This window comes from Neoarius graeffei, chromosome 8, assembly GCF_027579695.1.
Source record: "Neoarius graeffei isolate fNeoGra1 chromosome 8, fNeoGra1.pri, whole genome shotgun sequence".
Classification (NCBI taxonomy): Eukaryota; Metazoa; Chordata; class Actinopteri; order Siluriformes; family Ariidae; genus Neoarius; species Neoarius graeffei.
In genome coordinates, this window is record NC_083576.1 from 1,072,535 (window position 1) to 1,097,584 (window position 25,050).

Sequence of the window (25,050 nt, forward strand, 5' to 3'; positions counted from 1 at the left end):
GCCTCACCAGTGAGTAGGGAGCCAGGGTCTGAGCCCATTCCTCTTCAGGCCAGCCCTGACAAAGTTCAGTCTGTTCATAAATGTAGACATAGGTTTCTACATTGTCTGCAGGGCCCAAATTATGTAGCAGCTGCAGGGCCTGCTGTCCAGGGTCAGGCAGGTGGGTGGAAAAGGGTGTAGCTCTGGTTCACTGGTGCAGCAGAGAAATGTTCCCTCTGGAGTCTTTGTCATCTGTTGCAGTTTCTGAGAGAGGAAAAGAGGAGGACATCATCATGGTTGCAAAGTTGAAGCTAGACTAACCTGTAGTGTTGGCAGTGTGTTCTTAGACTCCCCTGAATACATTACATTACATTACATGGCATTTAGCAGATGCTCTTATCCAGAGTGATGTACAATGAGTGCAAAAGTCAGGTACATGAAGTGCTGAACTTCTAGACAAGAAAGTTCTAGTGCCAACTGAACAAGTGACAACAATACCTAGTATAATATTCTGTTGAAATACCAATACTCAAACAGCCAAGGAAACAAACTAACCATATGAGGTATAACTAAATAGAGAACTCAAAACAGCTAACCCCAGGCGAGACCAAACACAGCCTGGGTTGGTCTAGACTGAAACACAGTTACACAGTGGGTGGGTAAGCAGGGGAGAGGTGCAGCCTGGAGAGATGAGTCTTCAGTCTGCACTTGAAGGTGGTCAGGGAGTCAGCAGTTCTGACCTCAATGGGGAGGTCATTCCACCAATGGGGAACCAGGACAGACAGCAGTCTTAAGCAGGTGGGGCAGGATGTTAGGGTTTTGCTGGGATTCAAACCCGGGTTGCTGGTGTGATAATCCAGCAACCCCCCTCTAGACCACCAGGGGGATGACTCAAGTGCAGAGGCGTGAGGCGTAGGTAGAGTATCAAAAAACAGTTTATTTACAATATTTACAATCCAATGGAAAAAACAAAAAGAAAATCCAAAAGCTCAGAAGATGACCAAAAATAAAAATATCCAAAGGTTCAAAGTCCAAAAAACAAAAGGAAAGGCAAAAATGCTGAATGCTCAGAAGATCAAAAAATACAAAGTCCAAAGAAAGCAAAAACATCAAAAACACAAGGGCACAGGCAAGATATGTGGGACAGAGGAAACTAGCACTAGATAACATAGCATAAAGACTCCGTGACAAGGGAACAAACAGAGGGGTATTTATACACAAACTAATTAAGGAACAGGGCGGGGCAGGAAACAGGCAATCAAGACAAACACAAAACACAGTGGAGGCCTCTAGAGGCGAAAACAAACATGACAAACATAACAGCAGCCTCTAGAGGCCAAAACAGTCCCAGTCCTAACAGGACCCCCCCCAGGAGCGTCTCCTGACGTTCCCAGGGCGATCCGGATAGGCCGAATGGAAGTCCCGGCACAGTCCTTTATCTAAAATGTCCCGGGCGGGGACCCAACAGCATTCCTCAGGGCCATAGCCCTCCCAATCTACCAGGTATTGAAGCCCGCCGCGGACCCGGCGGGAGTCAAGCAGGCGATGCACGGTGAACACAGTCTGACCCTGGAAGATGCGGGGGGTGGGGGATTCCTAGGGGCAGGGGCATACGTGGACGTCAGTATGGGCCGCAAGAGGGAAACATGGAATGTGGGGTTGATCCTCAGAGTCCGGGGCAACTGGAGCCGGTAGGCGACAGGGTTCACCCTGCGCACCACCTTGAATGGGCCAATGTAGCGAGGATCAAGCTTGCGGTTCTCCACCCACAGCAGAAGGTCCTTGGTGGACAGCCAAACCCGCTGCCCAGGGCGCAAAGTGAGGGCAGGTCTTCTATGGCGGTTGGCCTGAGTCTGGTTGGTTCTGGAGGTCTGGATGAGGGTCTTCCTGACCTTGCTCCAGGTCTTGTGACACCGTCTCACATATTGGTTGACCGAGGGCACCCCTGCGTCCTCCTCCTGGTCCAGGAACAGAGGTGGCTGGAACCCGAATTGGCACTGGAATGGCGACAGCTTGGTGGCCGATGACTGCAGGGTGTTGTGGGCGTACTCTGCCCATGGCAGCCAGGTGCTCCACGATGTCGGGTTATCCATAGCCAGGCCTCGCAGGGTGGTTTCCAGGTCCTGGTTGAGCCTCTTCGTCTGGCCATTGGACTGTGGGTGGAACCCAGAGGAGAGGCTGGCAGTGGCTCCGATGACCTTGCAAAACCCGTGCCACACTCGGGAGGAGAACTGGGTCCCCCGGTCAGAAACTATGTCCTGTGGGAGACCAAAAACTCGGAAGACATGAGTGAACATGAGTTTGGCAGTTTCCAGGGCAGAAGGGAGCTTGCACAGTGGTATGAAGCAGCAGGCCTTAGAGAATCTGTCTACTATGACCAAAATGACAGTATTACCTTGTGACTCAGGGAGACCCGTGATGAAGTCGACTGCCACGTGGGACCAGGGATGCCGGGGAATGGTCAGAGGATGCAGGAGACCCTGGGGATGCTGTCATGGGTTCTTGCTTCTGGTGCACACTTCGCAGGAAAGGATGAATGACCTCACTTCCTTCTCCATGCTAGGCCACCAGAAGCGTCTTCTCAAAAAGTCCAGGGTCCTTCGAGCTCCCAGGTGGGCGGTGAGAGGGGACGAGTGACCCCACTGGAGAACCTTGGCCCGGGCTTGATGTGGGACGTACAAGAGGCCCGGTGGCCCCATCCCAGGACCGGGGTCCTGGCGTTGGGCTCGTCGGACGGCCTCCTCAATACCCTAGCGGACAGGGGCCACAATCCGGGACACAGGGATAATAGGACCAACTTCAGTCTCCCTGTTGGTGGGAGCGAACAGCCTGGAAAGCGCATCAGGTTTGGTATTTTTGGAGCCGGGGCGGTATGATAGGGTAAAGTCGAACCGACTGAAAAATAAGGCCCACCTAGCCTGTCGTGGATTGAGTCTCTTTGCTTGCTGGAGGTACTCCAGGTTCTTGTGGTCTGTCCAGACCAAAAATGGGTGTCGCGCTCCCTCCAGCCAGTGCCTCCACTCCTCAAGGGCCAGTTTAACTGCTAGCAGTTCTCAATCCCCCACATCATACCGGGATTCCGCAGAACTCAGGCGGTGGGAGAAGTATGTGCAGGGGTGCAACCTTCCTTCCGAGCATTGAGAGAGGACCGCGCCGACGCCGCTGTCCGAGGCATCCACCTCGACGATGAAGGGTTGCGAAGGGTCCGGGAGGACCAGAATGCGTGCCATGCAGAAGCAGTGCTTGAGGTCTTTGAATGTCTTTTCCGCCTGAGGAGACCAGACATATGATCCACCTGTCCCTTTGGTGAGGTCCAATATGGGCGCTGCTACAGAACTAAAGTTCCTGATGAACTTGCAGTAGAAGTTAGCAAATCCTAAGAACCGCTGAACCTCTTTGACGGACTTGGGGGTGGGCCAGTCCCGGACGGCCAGGGTCTTGGCTGGATCCATCTGGAGTTGGCCTGTCTGTACAATAAAACCCAGGAAGGAGACCTTGGGAACATGAAATTCGCATTTCTGGGCCTTAGCAAACAGATTGTTCTGTAGCAGCCTCTGGAGAACCTGGCGGACATGGTGGCGGTGCTCCTGCACGGTCTTGGAAAAGATTAGGATGTCGTCGAGGTAGACAAAAACGTACAGGTTAATCATGTCCCTCAAGACGTCGTTGATTAGGGCCTGAAAAACAGCTGGTGCGTTGGTGAGTCCGAAGGGCATCACCTGGTACTCGTAGTGCCCTGACAGGGTGTTAAAGGTGGTCTTCCACTCGTCTCCTTGTCGGATACGGACGAGGTGGTATGCGTACCGTAAGTCCACCTTGGTGAAGATGGTGGCGCCTTGGAGCAGGTCGAATGCTGTGGACATCAGTGGAAGGGGATAGCGGTTGCGCATGGTGATCTTGTTCAGGCCCCTATAGTCAATACACGGTCGGAGCCCCCCATCCTTCTTGCCGACAAAGAAGAAGCCGGCACCAGCAGGTGAAGTGGAGGGTCAAATGAACCCAGAGACCAGGGCTTCCTTGATGTATTCCTCCATGGCCTTGCGTTCTGGCTGAGAGAGGGAGAACAGTCGGCCCCGAGGAGGAGTAGTCCCAGGGAGCAAGTCGATGGCACAGTCGTAGGCGTGGTGCGGAGGAAGAATGGTGGCCCTGCTCTTGCTAAAAACCTCTTTCAGATCCCAGTACTCTGTGGGAACTTGAGATAACTTGGTGAGATCAGGAGGCTTGGCAGGAGTCACAGGAGAGCTAGAGAGCAGACAAGAGGCATGGCATGCAGGACCCCATTCAACAACCTGGCTTGTTACCCAGTCAATGCGAGGGTTGTGGCGAGTAAGCCAAGGAAGGCCTAGAATAACTGGGAACTCAGGTGAATGAATAAGGTGCAGGAATATTTCTTCTTTGTGACCTTGAGACTGGAGAAAGACTGGAGAAGTAACTTGGGTGACTCTTCCATCACCTAAGTCTTGGCCATCCAGGGCAGACACAGACAGTGGGACTTCAAGAGGCGTAGTCGGGAGATTGATACTTTGGGCGAAGTGGATATCCATAAAGTTTCCAGCCACCCCTGAGTCTAACAAGGCCTGGCAAGAGTGGACGGACTCACCCCAGGAGATGGAAACCGGGATGTAGATTCCTTGGCCAAGAAGTCCGGGAGAGAGGGTAGGCCCTGTCACAACCCTCCCTCAGCTGGATGGGGCAGTCCTTTTCCTGAGAGCTCGGGACATGATGCTCAGAAGTGACCAGCCTTGCCACAGTAGATGCAGCACTTGTCCCTCCTTCTGTGCTCCCTCTCAGATGCGGAGAGGCGAGTACGGCCCACTTGCATGGGTTCTGGACAGTCACTGGAGGAGGTAGATGGGCTCCATGTTGAGGCAGTGAGGCTGGGGAGACTCAGGACTTGGCACCGTTCTCTAATCCTGTTGTCCAGACGAATGGCATGAGAAATCAGTGTTTCGAGGTCACTTGGGCATCCGATAGAGGCCAGACCGTCTTTGATGAGGTCAGACAGACCATGGTGAAAGGCTGAAACCAGGGCAGTCTCGTTCCATCCACTTACTGCTGCGAGCGTCCGGAACGAGATGGAGTAGTCTGCAACGCTTCCTCCTTGCCGGATGGACATGAGCTTTCTGGCTGCGTCTTTACTGGTGTCTGCCTGATTGAAGACGCGAAGCATCTCCTCCATAAACAGCTTGAAATCAGAGCACTCGGATCCCTGTCTCTGCCAGATGGCTGTTGCCCAAGCTCGTGCCTTACCAGCTAACAAGGTTATCACAAAGGCAATCTTGCAGCGATCCATAGTGTAGGTGGTAGGCTGGAGCTCAAAGGTGAGTTGGCACTGGGTAAGGAACTCCCGAAACTCACTGTGCTTGCCGTCATACCTCTGTGGTGCAGGAAGGCTGGGTTCACGAGGTGAAGGAGGCAGCATGGCAGGAGGCACTGGAGCAGGAGCGGATGGTGGAGCAGGAGCAGAATCAGGTGCAGGAGATGGGGGCAGAGAAGTCAGCTGTGCCAGGGTTTTCCCAATTTGCTGAAGCAGTACCTCATGGCAAGCAAGGGTCTCACGTTGGCTTGCAAGAGTCCGTCCATGAGTGTCCATGGTGGCCATCATTCCCTGAAGGTTAGCCGGGTAGACAGTTGAAGAAGCCTCTGCTGAGTCGGTCATGACGGAGTCTTTCTGTTAGGGTTTTGCTGGGATTCGAACCCAGGTCACTGGTGTGATAATCCAGCAAACCTCCACTAGGCCACTAGGGGGATGACTCAAGTGCAGAGGCGTGAGGCGTAGGTAGAGTATCAAAAAACAGTTTATTTACAATATTTACAATCCAATGGAAAAAACAAAAAGAAAATCCAAAAGCTCAGAAGATGACCAAAAATAAAAATATCCAAAGGTTCAAAGTCCAAAAAACAAAAGGAAAAGCAAAAATGCTGAACGCTCAGAAGATCAAAAAATACAAAGTCCAAAGAAAGCAAAAACATCAAAAACACAAGGGCACAGGCAAGATACATGGGACAGAGGAAACTAGCACTAGACAACATAGCATAAAGACTCCATGACAAGGGAACAAACAGAGGGGTATTTATACACAAACTAATTAAGGAACAGGGCGGGGCAGGAAACAGGCAATCAAGACAAACACAAAACACAGTGGAGGCCTCTAGAGGCCAAAACAAACATGACAAGATAAACATAACAGCGGCCTCTAGAGGCCAAAACAGTCCCAGTCCTAACACAGGAGCAGAGAGGAGAGGAGGAGGGGCCAGGTGACCAGTAGTAGGGAAGCATAAGGATCTGGATGGTGTGTAGGGGCAGTTCAGATTCTCAAGGTATGTTGGCCCTAACCCCTTGAGAGCCTGGTAAGTGAGCGCCAATGTCTTACATTCGTTGTAAGCTGCGATAGTTCGCCAGTGCAGGTCAGCAAGCAGAGGGGTGATATGGGAAGAACGAGGGAGGTTCTTTTCAAGGAGGGTGAAGAGAGGTGCCACTTTATCAGCTCCAGCTCTGACTGCTTGCTCTGCTCTGCCACTTAGCCATGTGCTCTTCAACAACAGCTGTGCTGAAGTAAATTGTATGTTCAGCACCCATGGAGTGGTAGTGTGAGGAGCTGTGATCTTAAAAGAAGGAGGGTTTTTTAGAGCTGCCGTCACACAGCTATAAACAGTCGATCCCTCACCAGATTCTCTTTGTCCTCTCTTGGAGTTAATCAGACAAATGAATGCAGCTTGTTACTGAAAGTTCCAGCTTCACCTCTGACTGTTATACAGCGCTGAAACTGGAGATTCTTTCCAGAAACGTTACATGAATTTATACTTTTTTTTTGTGTGTGTGGAGCGTCCTCTGTCACTGAGCTGTTACACTAGAAACAATAGATAACAAGCGCATTAATATAAACCTGCACTACTGTCAGAGCTGCGGTTAGAGAGGATTAATCTTCTAATAAACATGTGCAGTATAATGTTCACGATACAGTACATCAATTATTTTGATGTTCTTCTTCATGCTACAGTGTCATGTTGATATTTTTTACATCTGATTAGTTCAAAATCAGGTCTCATTCTCATCATATGTTAAATCAACCCTTGGCTCATTCCATTTGACAAAATTTGCATAATTTGTCTATCTGATTAGTGCTGTTGTCTCGTTAGAACAATGTCTGTGTGTTGTGTGAGCAGAAGCACTGAGTGTGTAGGCGTTCACTCACACGCCATCAGCAAAACTCATTTACAAATGAGAACTTCACTTTGTCTCCGTGTTGACCTCTGCTTCTGGAGAAATATGAAGAAGTGTGATGTGGACTGCATGTCACGGTCCTCCTGGATTATTTCCATGTCTGATTACAAGCCTTTTCTTGGAGGAACACATGAGCTGGTGTCACCTCCAAGCAATTAACACCAAGCACAGTGTGTGTGTGTGTGTGTGTGTGTGTGTGTGTGTGTGTGTGTGTAGAGTCTCTCATAGCAGCAGAGAAGCAAGAAAGAGATGACAGAAAACATCTGGCAGCCCACAATCAGTTATGACCGAAAGTGTCACTCCTCAAGGTTCCAACTGTGTGATTAGTCCGAAAAGAATTTCCTTACACCACTGCATGTGTGTGTGTGTGTGTGTGTGTGTGTGTGAGACACACGAGGCACCTGCCCATCAACACACACAGCTACTTGTACTTTAATATAATAATGACAATCACTGCACTGCTATTATGCGATCAGGTGCACTATTCATACAGTTGATGTGTTAAATACAGCCTACAGGAATCAGACGCTGAGCAACACCTCCTCATGTGTGCTACAGATGTGAAGCTCTTCTCAAAGATCAGCATAAAAATAAAAAAGTGTGTCTGCATGACCCCAAACAGAGGGATTTGATATAAACACACCTGACAGTAGAGTAGCGAGTTAGCGAAACATGGAGAACAGTCAAGAGTTTTTCAGCTGTGAAGTGTTTCTCACCTCCACCCTCACCCACACCTGTTTACTTTACCCAGGACAACGTTCGTCCTCGACGCCGGGATGCCATGCGTGTTTGGATTTATGGCGTGCATGTTTGAGGTGAGGTCGAGCGTCAGCGTTGCCGATGGTGACAGAGAGCCACAGGGAAACATCTGACGCCTCTGAGTGGGAGATAAAGTGATGTTACTGACTCTTACTGATGGAGACGAGTCCATCACACAGAGCGGCATTTCCTCTAAAAATATTCACATGGTCACCAACTCACACAAACTCCACCCACATCCACAGGAATAAACTGCAAATGTTTATTTTGAGGACACACACACACACACACACACACACACACACACACACAGATTTCCATTTCAGGAAAAGGTTCGAGCCTTTCAGGTGTCCTGTGATGAGATCTTTATTCTCATATTGTTTGAAGTGATAAATAATAAGGCACTCTAAATTGCTGATTAGCTAGCCTGCTAGTTTATAGTCCTGATATTCTCCTTTTTAGCATCATAATATTCTCTCTCTCTCTCTCTCTCTCTCTCTCTCTTTCACTCTCTTTCACTCTCATGCTGTATTTAGCGTTAATTGCCTGTCATTCTCGGGCCGATATACAGGATAATTTGACATAAAGGCAGTCAGAGTTAATAAAGCAGAGAGAGTGTCTCGTTCTGTGCCAGCTGTCACACACACACACACACACACACACACACACACACACACACACACACACACACACAGAGTTTCTCTTTTTAGTGTGTGAAGTAGTGTTGCTGTTATTGAATGTGAGATGAGACGTTTGTCTTTTTGTGTCTAAAAGCTGCTCGTTTCAGTGAAAGTGAACAATACGCATGAATAATATCATCTTTTCTCAATTTCTCTGCTTTCTCACAGAGCCATTTTCAGGAAAAATAAATATTAAGGGAGAAATGAAGTGCAGAGCTCTAGCTACAGTTTTGTACAGGAAGCTACAGACTGAACTCGTGCTCATTGTCTTCTGGAAAGACAAGAAAATGATATTTACAGGGACTTTATTATTTCTATATTAATTTTTAAAAAATCAACATATTGTTTATTTAATTCCTGATATTCCATCAATTAGCATATTTATTCTCAGCCTGATGACGTGTTGCTGTAGATATAACCCGAACCCTGCGTTCACACTCACAAGCGACACAGTGACACGTGATTGTTCTGGGGTTTTTTTCGTACGTGTTTGACACAGAGCGGCGATTTCACCTACAGCGACATTTACACAGATTTCTTTTTTTTTCACTTTGACACAAATGATGTTGTGCATAACGCTGAATAGCAACAAATCCAAACTAAAAGAAAAAGCTACATGTGTGGTTTCATCTTCTCCTCTGATGTACTCTCTCTCTCCCTCCCTCTCCATCTCCCTCCCTCTCCCTCATAAAGTACGTATGGGCAGCACGGTGGTGTAGTGGTTAGCGCTGTTGCCTCACAGCAAGAAGGTCCTGGGTTCGAGCCCCGTGGCCGGCGAGGGCCTTTCTGTGTGGAGTTTGCATGTTCTCCCCGTGTCCGCGTGGGTTTCCTCCGGGTGCTCCGGTTTCCCCCACAGTCCAAAGACGTGCAGTTAGGTTGACGTGGGGCGGCCTTGGGCTGAGGTGCCCTTGAGCGAGGTACCGAACCCCTGACTGCTCCCCGGGCGCTCTGGTGTGGCTGCCCACTGCTCTGGGTGTGTGTGTGTGTTCACTGCTTTAGATGGGTTAAATGCAGAGGATGAATCTCACTGTGCTTGAAGTGTGCATGTGACAAATAAAGGTTTCTTCTTTTTTCTTCTTCTTCTTCTTCTTCTTCTTCTTCTTCTTCTTCTTCATATCATGGGTAAATTCAGGAGCAAGATCAATGTAATTCTCCTATTTTATATTAAACTTTGGTCAAATATCTGTCACATTCTGCATTCTCTGCAATTTGTTTACCTTGCGCAATACCAGAAAAATTCAGTTGAAATCAAGCCATTTGAGGCGAATTGGTCCGCCTCTGAAAAAACTCGGCATTTGAATTTCCTGGGAAACATTGATTTTCGTGACGTCGCGTGCGGGACGCCTCCCTCTGAATCCTACGTCAGCGCTGGTTTGTTTATGAGAAAATGACCTGGTGTTTTTTTGCAAATTTCTTCAACGTTATCGCGTAATTTTTGAAATGGTTAACAGATGTATCGTAGGAGGGTGTAGCAACACCAATCTTGATGGGATTAGTACTCATCGTTTCCCAAAAGACCGGACAATGAGAGAGAAATGGGAGCGCTTGGTCTACACAGGCTGTGCACTGAAACCGTGCAAAACTCATACAGCCTGCTGGCGCTTCCGCAGGTGACGTCACGAATCTGGCTCCAGACTCCCTTGGGATTTTTCCAGACGCATTTTGTTATTTTATTTTTTGCTGCTGTAGACAGATGGCCTTGTGCAAAATTACCCTTCTGGATGAGCGTGGAAAGGGACAGACTTTCATAAAAAAAAAAAAACTAAATTGGTCCAGAATATGCCCTTTAATACATGAGGAAGAGAAATAAAGCTTGGAAGGAAGTGATCTTTACTCTGCTGCTTTTCTTCAGTCAGTTTAATCTCAATTCAATCAAACTGTATTTTCATCTTATATTTTAATACTTTAATTACTCTGTAATGTCTAACAGTGTCACAGTCATTTGTAGTTTTGTTGTACCTTTTTGTCGTCTTGGAGAGACTTAATGTTAGAAATCTTAGAGATATTTATTTTGTAATGTTGAAGTTTATTTTCACATCATACTTAATCACATGATGAGAGACCAGTGAAGTGAAAATCAACAACCATCAGCCTCAAAAACACCACGTCTCATTTCTGACCTTCACATAACCACTGAACAGCTCTACGAGAGAGAGAGAGAGAGAGAGAGAGAGAGAGAGAGAGAGAATAATTTTATCTGGATTTTTTTCCAAGACTGTCTCTCTCCCTCCCTCTCTCCCTCTCCCTCCCTCTCTCTCTCTCTCTCTCTCTCTCTCTCCCTCTCTCTGTTACTCAAATTCCAGTAAATGAATGTGAAATTGTGAAAAACATATCTCTGCTGTAAGCTAATAAACGGATTAAACCGTCTCCTGGTCTGTGTATCTGCTCAAACTTTTCTTTTCTTGCAGCCCAGATTCAGGAGATGTGGAAAAAAATAATAAAATAAATGTAATAAGAACTGAATAATAAAAGTCTCTCACGCTCCAGCAGTCACAAATTTGTCCTGACACATCCACGATTATGTCCATGTATTTCTGTATTAGTCTGAAAAAAAAAAATCCATGCAACCCCCTAAAAAACTGTCCCTTTCACACACACACACACACACACACACACACACACACACACACACACATGTATATAGCATATTCTTCAATTCATCATCCATTATCAAGTGAATTTTATAATAATAATAATAATAATAATAATAATAATAATAATAATGTGTTGTCAGGCAAAATAAACCTCGCCTGGTAGCACTAATGATGAATATGAAGGAAGATATCACAAAAAAAAGGGTTCCCTATGGGTCCATGTGGCTCCTGATTATAAATAAGAGTTTTCTGATCCCGTGTCCATACAGTAAATATCGCATATATATTTACTCTATGAGTCAGTAGCCACAAAAATGAAGCGTGATCCAAAAATGAACAATTTAAAAATCACAGAAGTAAAATATACCAAGTGTCTGTACTTTATATTATTCTACTCTTACAGTTTTTGAAACCGAACCCTCCAAACCGAGGCTGACACACACACGCTGTCGCCACAACCCAAACTCTTATTTCCCGGAAATGGCCCGGCGCTAGAGCTCAGCGGAACGCACTTTCCCTCTGGAATAAGCATAAACATGTCTGAAAGCCATTTCTTTAGTCTAGTCCATTTATTTTGAACAGTGAAGTGAATTGTATACGCTCACCAGCCATTTTAATAGGAACACGCATATGTGCATATGCAGTGCACGACTGTTACACTCTTACAGCACGATGACGTCGTGGCTCGCGCCGCTATATGAGGCAGTACACACAACAAAAACAATTTTGACCTTTTTGGTGACCTTGACCGGATGACCCTCAAAATGTTGGCGGTTCTATTTGAGACCAGTGACCATCTATCCTGAAAGTTTCATGAAGATTGATCCAGCCGTTTTTCTGTAATATCGTTAACAAAAAAACAAAGAAACCCGACCGACAACAATACCTCGCCCCCTGGTGGACTCCGCCCTGGGCGAGATAATAATTATATACACAACACCTCGCCCCCTGGTGGACTCCGCCCTGGGCGAGATAATAATTATATACACAACACCTCGCCCCCTGGTGGACTCCGTCCTGGGTGAGATAATAATTATATACACAACACCTCGCCCCCTGGTGGACTCCGTCCTGGGTGAGATAATAATTATATACACAACACCTCGCCCCCTGGTGGACTCCGTCCTGGGTGAGATAATAATTATATACACAACACCTCGCCCCCTGGTGGACTCCGTCCTGGGCGAGGTAATGAAGGCGAAGAAGAGGATTTGGGATTTTGTATTATATTATAAATATATTATATGTAAAGTGTACTATATATAACTAGAAAGGGTAAAAATACACCACTAGTACACACACACACACACACACACACACACACAATGGTTTATTGTTTATTATTTATGGAAGTGGTTTACTTTTAATTCAGTAAATATGTTATTCTTTATTTTTTGTTCAAATAATATATTGTACCTGATTGTAGTGTCATAATATTTTTCAACACAGAAAGAGGAAGATGTTTATTAGTGATTAATAACGAACATGAAACACTTCTGAGACTCTGAGATCTCTATTACAATGTGCTTTAATAATAAAGGATCCCTCCTCCATCCCCTCCTCCAACTCCTCCTTCTCCATCTCCTCCTCCAACTCCTCCTTCTCCATCTCCTCCTCTTTTTCCAACTCCTCCTCCTCCTCCTCCTCCTCATCATCATCATCATCATTATCATCATTTTCCTTTGCTGTGCTCCACAGATCGAGTGTCAGAGTTCACCATCACTCATTCTTCTATAATTTCTCTCTGGAATCTCGCCAGAGTTCAAACGTCTCTTTCGTTTCCTCACTGTTCGTGTAACAGCTCGTCCAAATCCCAGCACTAATTAAGACTCTGAGCAAGGATGAGCGATCATGCACACTATTCACATTCACTGCTTGGAGAACTTTAGAACTTTAATATTAATGCTACAGCTGAGTTAGCTCTGCATGTCACGGGTCAGTGGGGGCGGGTTTATTTAAATTAGGTAGTTAATTTAGCCAATGGGCAGCACGAGCTTCACTTTACTACTGTTTAACTGTCTCTTTTTCTGAAGTCTTTTTTTTGTTGGTTCTCCACAACTGATTAAAAGCATGATGAGCGATTGGGGTTCGTCAGTCTCAGGCTCAGTCTGGGTACAGTTTGTCCAAACACAGCTGTGCTTTTTAACTGGGGTGATGAAGAGGGTCTGTGTTCCTGTCCCAGCTCCCAGTTCCGTTCAGGATCCAGTTTAAGATTTAGTTTTTCATTTTGAAAGCCCCGAGTGGTTGAGCTCCATCTCATCCTGCCAATTTGCTCCACAGTCCACAGACTGCCCCAAGATCTCTGAGGTCCTCTGACCTGCATCTTTTATCCAATCCAAGGTCAAGGTACAGAACAAGCACTGAGTGTGCGTTCACCATGACAGCTTCACATCGCACATGAGGAGGTGTTCTTCTCTTTTAGTCTTTAAATCAACACTTAAAACTCATCTGTTTTCATCAGCATTCATGGAGATTTCAAACGTACTGTATTCCAGAGCAGATTGAGTCTGTGTGCTTTCTGCCTTTGATCATGTAGTGATTTAATGATCCATGTGTAACCGGGAGAATACCGGTAGGGGCGGAACAATAATGTGGTGACTGGTTCCCCCGGTCCTATTTAAGTGCGGGACCAATGGCGCAAGCTAGGTTCGACTTGTGGTGTTTCTGGGGTGCTGCGGACAGTGGCTGTGCGTTTTTGCTATCCTTTTAGTGATTTTTGGACTGTGCCGCTGCTTTGGCTAATGCAGCGGGTTACTCCCTTACAGACGTTGATTTCAACAGGCTCTGGTATTGTGTGCCTTCTGTTGACCGTTGTAGTCGTGGACATCGAGTGTCTTGTGTATGGCATATCGCCTACGATGCCTTTTTTTATGAGTGCTGGAATTTGGAAATGTGTGCATCCAACAACTAATTGGTAAGAGGTTTGACCATCTCCTAGAAGTGGCCTAACTCCCAAGATCCATTGCTGTTTTGCCTGAGGCGAGGTTTGTCCTGTTCCCTGATGCAGTTTCCCATCTTGGCGTGAGAGGCCTATTGTGGGGCTGTGGCTTGTTTGTCTGCTGCTTTTTTTTTGTATTGTCTTTTTTTTCCATTTGTTTGTTTGTTTGTTTGTTTGTCCTTTTTTTATCCTTATTTTGCATTTATGTGATTGCTGGTCCAAGTTTGTCCTTGCATGCGCTGGGAGCTTGCTTTGTTTGGCTTGAATCAGTGCTGTCTGTTAGTTTATGTATTATGTGCATTGCTCTTTTTTTTCTTTTGTATTTGTGCAAGCAATTCAACTACTCTGAATTTTCCTTCTCCCCCTCTAGCTCTCCTCCACCTGGTCCCAGGTAGTGAGTGTTTACGGCTGTAGTGTGTAGATTGTTTTTTTTTCCTTTAACTTTTTTTGTGAGTATTTTTTCAGTTTTATTGTGTGTATAATTTAGTTTGTGTAACTTATAGTACTGGCCTTTGTCCTTGTGTTTGACCCTTTTTTTTCTTGTTTGCAGTGTGCACGGGTGGTGGTTTCTTCTATCTAGTCTGTCATAGTCTTAACCTTGCTAATTAACAGGTGTGGTGGGAGAGTGGGAGCGACAGAAGGGAAGTTCCCCTTTTTTTATCCAGTTTTGGCTAACAGTCTGCTTATTTATCCATATATTTGTGTGTTGCCTCCATTTTATCGCTTGTGAAAAAGAGGGAAAGAGGAAATAAAAAGAAATCCTATATTCATATTTCCTTGGTCTGTCCCTTGTTTTCATGAGTGTTGCAGAACGAACCTGTTTTAAGCTTTGAGTCAACCTTTTCAGTCTTGGGGTAGCGCCCCAAGTGGCGTAGTCGAGCACATTTGGTTTTCCACTGGTCACACATGCAAAGAACTTTGGTCAGCAAGGGCTGTTATTAAAGTTCTACATAAATAACGTTGATTTGTCCATCTGTCTGTCTGTCAATCGATTTGTCAGTGTGTCTGTCTCTTTCTTTCTGTCTCTCTTTATTTATCTGTCTAGCTTTCTGCCTGTCTGCTTCTCTGTCTCTCTCTCTGTCTCTCTCTCTCTCTCTCTCTGTATCTCATTAGTTGAGTGTGAAACTTTATAAATTCTCTCTTGTTTGTTTTCAGTGGAACTCCAGGAGTTGGGGTTCTGCCTCATGGCCTCTTTTCTCTTCTCCTCACTTCCTGTCTGAGGTTGGAGGAGTGTTAAGCTTCGTCGAGTTCGATCTTGGCCTCCACCTTATCACCCCGAGGCACATGTTCCCTGAGGAACATCCCTCAGAGCAGTCTGGCACACTCTCCTGAGACGAGGAGAAGAAACAGAAGAGCTGTGAATGTTGTCCTGCACTGAATAAAGCATCTGACTCCATCCTCCTCCTGAACCCACCGCTCTGAGTTACACTTTATAAATAAATCAGACACGATGGCTTTTTATCTTTTTTCAAATCTAACACCACAGTGAAATATCATTATTTTAAAATTATTTTAATTATTTTAGTTTTTACGTTTTATTGACTATGTTATTTGTATATATTCATTACTTAAAGGAGATACGCAGAGCCATGGCCTCACTTCCGTTTATAAATGCCTTGAGACCTCAAGAATGGCACAGGAATAGTTTTAAGCGTTAACAATAAATCTAATATAGTAATTTTTATGATTAAAGTGATTTATATAGGTAGCGGTCTGAGTGAATGACCTTGACATCCGTAACGTCACAGCAGGAAGTCTATCGGTCTCATCGCCATTTCCGCTATACTAAAACACAGAGCTGACTGCAACTCCGATCCTCCATTTTGAGCTAATTTATCACCATGCCACAGAGATGTGTTGTTGGCCGGTGCAGCAACACGACAGAAGGTGGATTTACGTTGCATTCACGGCCCGAGAATTTTCAAACTGCAAAGATTTGGACGTGTTTTTATCCTGGTGAATGCTGTTCCATCACTGCAGCGTTTGCTTTAATCGAACTAAACGGCTTCCACACTCATAATTCAGCAGCGCAGCAGGAGAATAGCACTTGATCCAGCGCAGTGAGATTTTACAGTTTATACGGAGCTCTGAGAGAAACTCCAGCGCAACTTAATGACGTCACGAGGCACTACATCGAGGAGATGAAATCGTGCCGTGTGTGAGACGGAGGAGATTCGATCACACTTTTAATAGGCGATGTTTAATGAGTGAATGAATAAAGTAAAGTCAGTGTTTGTGTGAATTGGATGTAAAGAAATCGTGTCCACGGTGTGAAGGAGAATCTGAGCGAGCGCTCATCGGCTACACTTACAGACAAACTTTCACTTCATTCACCACTTTATCCTTCAAATATTCATCCTCCAGATCGGCTTCAAGTCATATTATACACTAATGAATAGTGGGCTGATAGTGTCTGAGTTTAATATCGACCCTGAACGGCGTTCCACAGTGTGTGTGAGTGTATTTACAGAAAAAACATCAATTTCACTCTGGTGATTGTAGTTCCATCACACTGTCAGACGGTGGCGCTGGACTTAACACTGATCCTCACTCCAGCTGAAATCACAACAAACACGGCTTATTCAGTCCGATACCAGAATCGAGCGAAACTCAGACACGCCCCTGTTTTAGATTAACTCCGCCCCATGTGCATAAGTCAGTGTTGTAGTTGAGTCACTAAACCTCGAGTCCAAGTCCAGTCTCAAGCCCTCAGTGTTCAAGTCCGAGTCATTAAAGAGAATTTCAAGTCCGAGTTGAGTCCACTACTGATCCCAGTTGAGTCCGACACAAGCCCCACCCATTATCAACAGAACAATGAACATAGCATGTCACTTCCTTCTCTGGGTGGAGTCTTGCCAAATGACGATTGAAGTTCGAGGTTGTCCCCGTCATCTCCTCGATAGTTCTTCTACATATAGAACACACAGCAGTGCATTTTTTTCCCACTGCACGAGAAGTCTGTCTAAGCAACACGGACAATCCTAGCGGCGTCTCTCCAGGAGTTTTAGCGCTGTTAATGTTAGTTTGTTCCTGAACATGATGTATGAACAGGTGAATGTGGATTCTCTTGCACAAAATTATTGTAAAAATTAATGTAGATATAAATATCTTATGACAAATATATTATGCTTATGGCGTGTTACAAAAAATAAAGAAAATATCTGAGTCCTCGTCTCCAATTCACGAGTCCAAATGCAGTTAATGCACAAGTCTGAGTCCAAGTCCGAGTTATCAGTGCTCAAGTCCAAGTCAAGTCACGAGTCTTTAAAATTAGGCCACGAGTCCTGGATTCGAGCACTACAAGTCTAGCATAAGTCTCACGTCACATCTGACCAGCGGGTAATGTTCCAGGTGATATGAGCCGCCCTGAGCGGGATAATTATAATGTCAGGAAAATGAGCAGAGGTTTTAGTTCAGAACTCTAACAGAAATCAGGTCACTGGTTCTGATCCAGTTTAAAAGATTTCTAATTAACCACAAACAACTGTATTAGACACCACATATCAGCACAGGATTTTAATCCATAACGCTGTGCCTCTGTTTCAGGAAAGAGAAAAAAATAACAGTAATCACTGCAGGAAGATGTGTGTATGTGGACTTTCTTTCGTTCTTGCTTTCTTTCTCGATGTCAGATAAGAAGCAGAAGTAATAAATGCATTTTTCTCGTCCTGTGTAAGTGCTCCATTCAATCCCACTGTGCAAATCTACCGGTTTGGACTCATAGCTACAGATTAAACCTGAATAAACACTCCTTTTTTTGACTCCACACAGTTCTGAGATGCATTTTTACTTTCTCTCTTATCAGTTGACACCAGAAAAGGTTTTTGTCGATGTGCAGCGTGCTCTTCCACAAAAGCTGAAATCACCGCTAACAAAGCCGCTGTTTCAGAAACGGAAATGTGGAAAGTCCAGAAATCTTTTGTGTTAAATTCCTTCCTGCGTTTAGAGAGCGATAAATCAGCCAGACATCGCTCAGAGGAAGCCGAGCGCTGCTTGCACACCGCCTGAACTTTATGTAAATGAGCAGTGATGTGTGAAGTTAGCGTGAGCGACGCTGCTACACACCTGATTTTTTTTTTACTCTATCGTTAAACATGATGTTGTTTTTTCTGTTTCAGATATTTACTTCCTGCTCGCAGCTCAGTGAGGCTTTAGTGACTTCACCACAATCCTCATTGAGATAATTGGCTTCTATCTTCTTTTGTGAAAGCAGTGTTTTAAATGATGTTTGTTCTTTAGCCCCAGATGCAGCGTGCTGCGAATCTCACACACGTTCCACTGTCGGTGTTTATTTTCGAATCGCACTGCACTCTGATAATCAGGCCTCAAATGGGACGTTATATTTCTGAGACTGACAGTCTGCTCTAATCGGCCACGCTGTTTTTAAGGCCTAAGGAGAACTTACACCGTTTTTCTTCCCCGATTCGTCTTCTTCAGTGTTTATTCCTCTGTGTTAACATGTCAAAAACAAGCGGCGCTCTGATCTCGTTTCCCCCCAGTCCCATTCTGTAAGTGTGAAATTAGCCGAATCTGCCAGAGCTGACAGCCAGAGACTCTGCAATCAGCACAAACACACCGCCGAGCAATTTATTCCTCCCTCTGATCGCCTCTGATACATTAACATTGCCTGCTAATGTGATTAAGAGAGAGAGAGAGAGAGAGAGAGAGAGAGAGAGAAAGGTGATGGAAGTAAAGAGAAAAGCAATAAAAAGTGGAGAGGAAAAAAGAAAGAAAAATGAGAGCACGTGTAAAGAGAGAACGGAAGAAGGAAATGAGAAACAAAAGAGAAAAGTAAAGAAAGAAAGAAAGAAAGAAAGAAAGAAAGAAAGAAAGATGAAGAAAAAGAAAATAAAGAAATAAAAGACATTTTGACTGAATTGACACAGAGCTTTCAACCAGTGTGTGTGTGTGTGTGTGAGTGTGTGTGTGAGTGTGTGTGTGGTGTGTGTGTGTGTGTGTGTGTGTGTGTGTGTGAGAGAGAACAGCTGAGCGCTTTGGGTTGTGTTTGTGTTCATCTCTTGTTGTGTTCCTCATTAAAATGTTTTCAGATGCTGCAAATTGGAGATTAAGTTGAGTCTCTGCTCACAGATTTACAGCCTGAGACACCGAAAACAACACGATCGCACACCTGAGAGAGAGAGAGAGGGAGAGAGAGAGAGAGAGAGAGAGAGAGGTTCTTTGCGTATGAAAACATAACGAATAAAGCAGCGTTTCTCAAACATTACTGGGCTACATTTTTTTTTTTTAAGTTGAAGCTAATCTTTAGTCGGGTACACTTGCTGGGTTGCATGCAACGTCACACCCACCTCATTAGATATGCAAGACAGGAAGTGGTGGTCAGCTGAGCTCACTGTTCACAAAGTGTTTCGATCACTGGGGCTCTTTGCTCGTCATTAAAATGCCGTACACTTGTGTTGTTTTGTTCTGCTCAAACCAAGCAAATTGTGAAACTGGTAAAAGTTTCTTCTGGGTTCCCCATGAAGTGATAAAGGGTGAAAGAGCAAAGGATCTGACCAAAAGACAATGAGAAAGGCAGCTCTTGAACCTTTTGCTGTGATGGAAGGGGGCGGAGTCGAAGAATGCTCGAGTTTGCAGTGATCACTTTGGGAAAGGTTTGTAAATTCCTCTGATTTATTTTGTTTGGATTCACAAATCACTTTTCTCACCATTTTCCATTATTTCGTGATGTTCTGAAGTTCAGGAGACACTTCAGTCCTCACGTGTGTTTTTGTTTACTGTTTGATCACCATGTTGTAAACTAACGTGTGTATAATGCGTGTAATCCCCAGGACTTTAAAGGGGCTTCTGTGGATCTTTGTGAATGATTTAGCTGGAAGAGAAGAGCAGGAGGATTGGGAATCAAGCAGCTGTAGTTTGTTTTCACCTGATGCTAAAACTTGTAGCGTCCTAGCAAACATCACAAAGACGTGTACAAAAAACCCAGAAATTCCTCCTTACCCGGGCAAAAATGACACGGAATTTATCTTGTAGTGTCCTGATCCCCAGATCTTTAACCCAGCCACATATAAAAAGTTGTTCTCCTCCATGCTCTTCCAGGTTTACATCTGTGTGTCCGTGTAGAACGACGTCTGCAGCACCAGGGAGTCTGAGATGTCAGGAAACTCAACAGATGGATCATTTTCCAAATCATCAGAAAAATCCTTTTTTGTTAGCGTGTAAGGGTCGAATCCCATTGAATGGTTTCTATGTCCACTTCTTTTGAGTGTCCTTCTTGGTTTTAATAACTTGCTTGTTTGCTGAACACGACCATGGCAGTAAGTTCTTGTGTTAATGGACCAGACTCCACTTTTGGATCATTAATCCCTTTTGGCTGAGAATGACCTGCGTGCAGGGGTTTGGCTTCTGGTACGTCCATACAATTTTAAATACAAAACCTACAATTAAACAGGTTGTTTTTACAGCATTTATTTCATTCCTGGGCTCCCATCTGTAACAAGGAGTGATGTCGCATCCCATTAATGCACTTTACAGTAGATTATTAGATTCAAATAGAATAGATGAGCCAAAATAATTGGGGATCTTTTTTAATGGGCCTCGACTCGTTATGAGTCTGAATTGGTGGGGCTTAAAGTAGGAAAGGTTGAGAACCCTTGATATAAAGAACCTTTAATCTTTTGTTCTGTGTGTGTGTTACAGCTGGATGTAATGAGACACTGTGAGTATAAAATGAGGTAATAAACACAAGCTGTGACTGTTGTTACTCGAACGGTGGAGTGAAACCCTGTGGTGTCTCTCGCGCTCCTGCTTTTCACTGACGGTACTTACTTACTTACTGCTGCTGTCGTGGGTAGACCCACATAGCGCCAACACAAACGACCGCCAACTTTTCCTGTCCTGCGACACCACCATAGCCTCCTCATATGTTAGGGATTGTTGAAGGTTTCTAGTGACCGCGTCGCACCAACGCATAGGCTGTCTGCCTGGGCGCCGGCATCCTTGAGGTGCCCAATAAAGAAGTCAGCGCGGCAGGCGTGTTGGAGGCATGCGCACAACGTGCCCAAACCATGATAGTCATCTTTGTCGAAGGATGTTCATTAGAGGAACCTGTCCAGTTCTTTGGAAGATCTCCGCATTGGATTTACGCTCTCTCCAGGAAACACCAAGAGTTCTGCGAAGGCATCTAGTATGGAAGGCCGATAGTCGCTTCTCTTGCTGCACTGTTGTGTTCCAGGCTTCGGCTCCATACATTAGGATGGTAATTACTACGGCCTGATAGATTGCCATTTTTGTGTGAAGCTGGATGGACTTGTGGCACATGATGGGTAGAAGTTTATTAAAGGTGTTCGCTGCTTTCCCTATACGGTTGTTAATCTCTCGGGTTAAGTCACCATCGGATGTTTCACTGACGGTATTCCAGTGTTTTCCACAGTGAAGGTGAGACGGAGGCGGTGATACGACCCACACAGCTACGGTTTGAAAGCATCCATTATTCTGTGATTGCCAGATGTTCAGATTTAATTCAGTGTGCAGCAGTGAGTGAGAAACATTTTCCAACGCAACAGCAAACATCTGCTTTTATGAGTGCAGAGATGCTTCATCAGTGTGGGACAGAGGCAGAAACATGGACACAGATGATCCGGAATGAAATCAAACTACAGTGGGAACGCTGGAATCAGTGAAGGATGTTCTTTACATTCATTAGGGAGCATCATCGAATAGGGTGGAGTCAAACACAACCACCAACCACAAAGCCTTTTTTCTGTGATGCTCACTGGACCATTGAGTAAAATCATAATCATCTTCATCATCATCATCATCATCTCTGCATTTTGTTGTTCTTATTTCGGAGCTCATTAGCGGCTCTTTATGACACTTAAGCGCTTCTAAATAGTGCCATAAACACGAGAAGCGCACACTCTAGTGACACACAATTAAAAAAAAAACCCTTGAGACTTTGTGTTAGTGTTTCTAATAATTCAGTGATTTGTGTAAGAGTGTATTTAAAGAAAGAGAATGAATAAATCAATAAAATTGGAAAATCATCATGGAGGATCATCAGGACACATTTCAGACAAAAACATGAAAAAGACTCAATATTACATGATATTATTCACTTTATCTTATTGATCAGGTATTAAATACATATTTAAATCACCGTGAAGACAAAAAAAGTCCAACCTCAATCCTGTAATCTATTAATCATCATAAATAATAAAAGTAAGCAGGAATAGACACGAACAGAGAGAATGTAATGTGTGTAGAAATCATCTGGAAGATAAAAATCATCACAATTTAACATCCTGATGTAAAAATGCACACTGCGTTATAATTCTGGTCTCTGGCTGTGTTTGTGTTTACCTGTTTAACGAGAAATCTGAAACTGTGATGGAAAAAAACGAGAAACAGAACAACAGGAATAAATAAACCTCAGCCGCCAGAGACAGTGAGCGCGAGATGTGTAATGAACCGAGGGAAAAGGTGGATTTTTAAAGTGCAAATGAAATTCTGAAGTGATTTATACAGGATCAGTGATTTATAATATATACACTGTACCAGTCAAAAGTTTATACACCCCGACTCATTCATAGCTTTTTCTGCTTTTGACCATTTTCTCCACTGAAGATTGATACTGAAGACACCAAAGTTCTGAAACAACATCTGGAACACACATGGAACTCTGTGACATACAACAAGTGTTTAAAAATATATATTGATAGTTTAGATTCTTCGAAGTAGCCACAGTTTATCCTCAACAATAGTAAATGTTTTTCTGCTCACACGAGGGTTTTTTTCAGACGAATGGATAAAGCAATATTTCACAAAGATCGAAAGAAAACATTTTTCACATTTCAGTCATATGACATGCAGAGTACATTTTTATTTTACTTTTTAATTTTTATTTCTTAGTTAATTCCTTGGGCGGCACGGTGGTGTAGTGGTTAGCGCTGTCGCCTCACAGCAAGAAGGTCCTGGGTTCGAGCCCCATGGCCGGCGAGGGCCTTTCTGTGTGGAGTTTGCATGTTCTCCCCGTGTCCGCGTGGGTTTCCTCCGGGTGCTCCGGTTTCCCCCACAGTCCAAAGACATGCAGGTTAGGTTAACTGGTGACTCTAAATTGAGCGTAGGTGTGAATGTGAGTGTGAATGGTTGTCTGTGTCTATGTGTCAGCCCTGTGATGACCTGGCGACTTGTCCAGGGTGAACCCCGCCTTTCGCCCGTAGTCAGCTGGGATAGGATCCGCTTGATTGTAGTAGAGAGTGCACACACATCCAACTTTGTACAGATGCAGGGTAAAAAAGTCCGTCAATTAAAACACACACTCTCTCTCTCTCTCTCTCTCTCTCTCTCTCTGACACACACTCTCTCTCTCTCTCTCTCTCTCTCTCTCTCTCTGTTTCTCTCTCTCTCACACACACTCTCTCTCTCACTCTCTCTCTCTCTCACTCTCACACACACACTCTCTCTCACTCTCTCTCTCTCTCACTCTCACACACACACTCTCTCTCTCACACACACACTCTCTCACACACACACACACACACTCTCTCTCTCTCTCTCTCTCTCTGTTTCTCTCTCTCTCTTTTGATAAAGCTTCCAAACTGTGAATCCAATTAAAGTGAAACAAAAGCGATATTTTAGCGAGCGAGTGTTAGTGGAGTCTGAAGCAGCTCTGTAATCTATTTGGTCTTTGTGTGTGTGTGTGTGTGTGTGTTTGTGTGTGTGTGTGTGTGTGTGTGTTTGCTCCTTCCTCTTTTCTCTCTCTGAACAGTCTCATAAACCCAACACACACTCAATAACACGCGACCTGTGGGTTTGTAACTGGCTTTGTAGTTGCACTAATGCATCGCCTTACATGGCCGGTGTAGATGATGGTCCGGGTTGCCAGTTATTGATTGCCTCAAATCCCCCTCCAGCCCAACACATCTCATTATTCAGAGTTTACTGCTGTGATGCTAATGCTAAAGCACAGGGGGAAATGGAAGAGAAGAGAAATCCTCTAATCCAATAAACTCTCTCTCTCTCTCTCTCTCTGTATTTATCTGATTCATCTATTGATGAAGAGAAAACACTCATGCAGGACCTTTGATCATAAATATTCAGACATCAGCATTAACGATGAGCAAAACAACACCATGCAAATGCCGTTAAAGGGAAATCAGATGGTTCGGAGCGAACAGAACGTTTCCACAAACCACTGCAGGCTTCTCATTCGAATACATTATTGTTTCTATAGTAACGGCTCATTCAGATAGACTCGTGTGCCGTGGTGTACTGGAGAGAGAAAGCGAGCTTTTGGAGCTTATTTTTGAGGAAAAATCACATAAGTGAACTCGGATGTTAAAGTACAGAGCTCCTACACAAAATGTGTGAAGGTTAGCAGGTCTATTGTAGTAATCTCTCTCACACACACACACACACACACACACACTCCAGTGATACAGTGCAGTGAGATTAGATGGAAGAATTTTAAAAGAGCCTTTTTTAATCTGGAGAACAGCCTGCACCTTGTCATAACTCTATCAGCACTCGTTCTTTATCTCTGGTGTGTGTTATTGGGTCTGTGAGAACACAATTTACTGACGTTCCACCACTGATGGAGTTCTGGCCTACATTCAGACTCCGAAGCTTTTTTTCACAGAGATTCATGAGTTTATTCGAGAACATACACACAGAACAGCGAGCATCTGGTCATCAATATCACAAACCCGAGCTCCAGCGTGAAAACTGTTGACCATAAGTGGAGGTTGTGAGGTCTTGCAATGAACTCTGTGTGTGTGTGTGTGTGTGTGTGTGTGTGTGTGTGTGTGTGTGTGTGTGTGTAGGCACAAACTGATTGACAGATCGTGGGCAGATCCATAGCGGCTGTTTCCTGTGAGAGAAGCAGCTCAGAGGATCAGGACAAAGCACTGCAGCTTA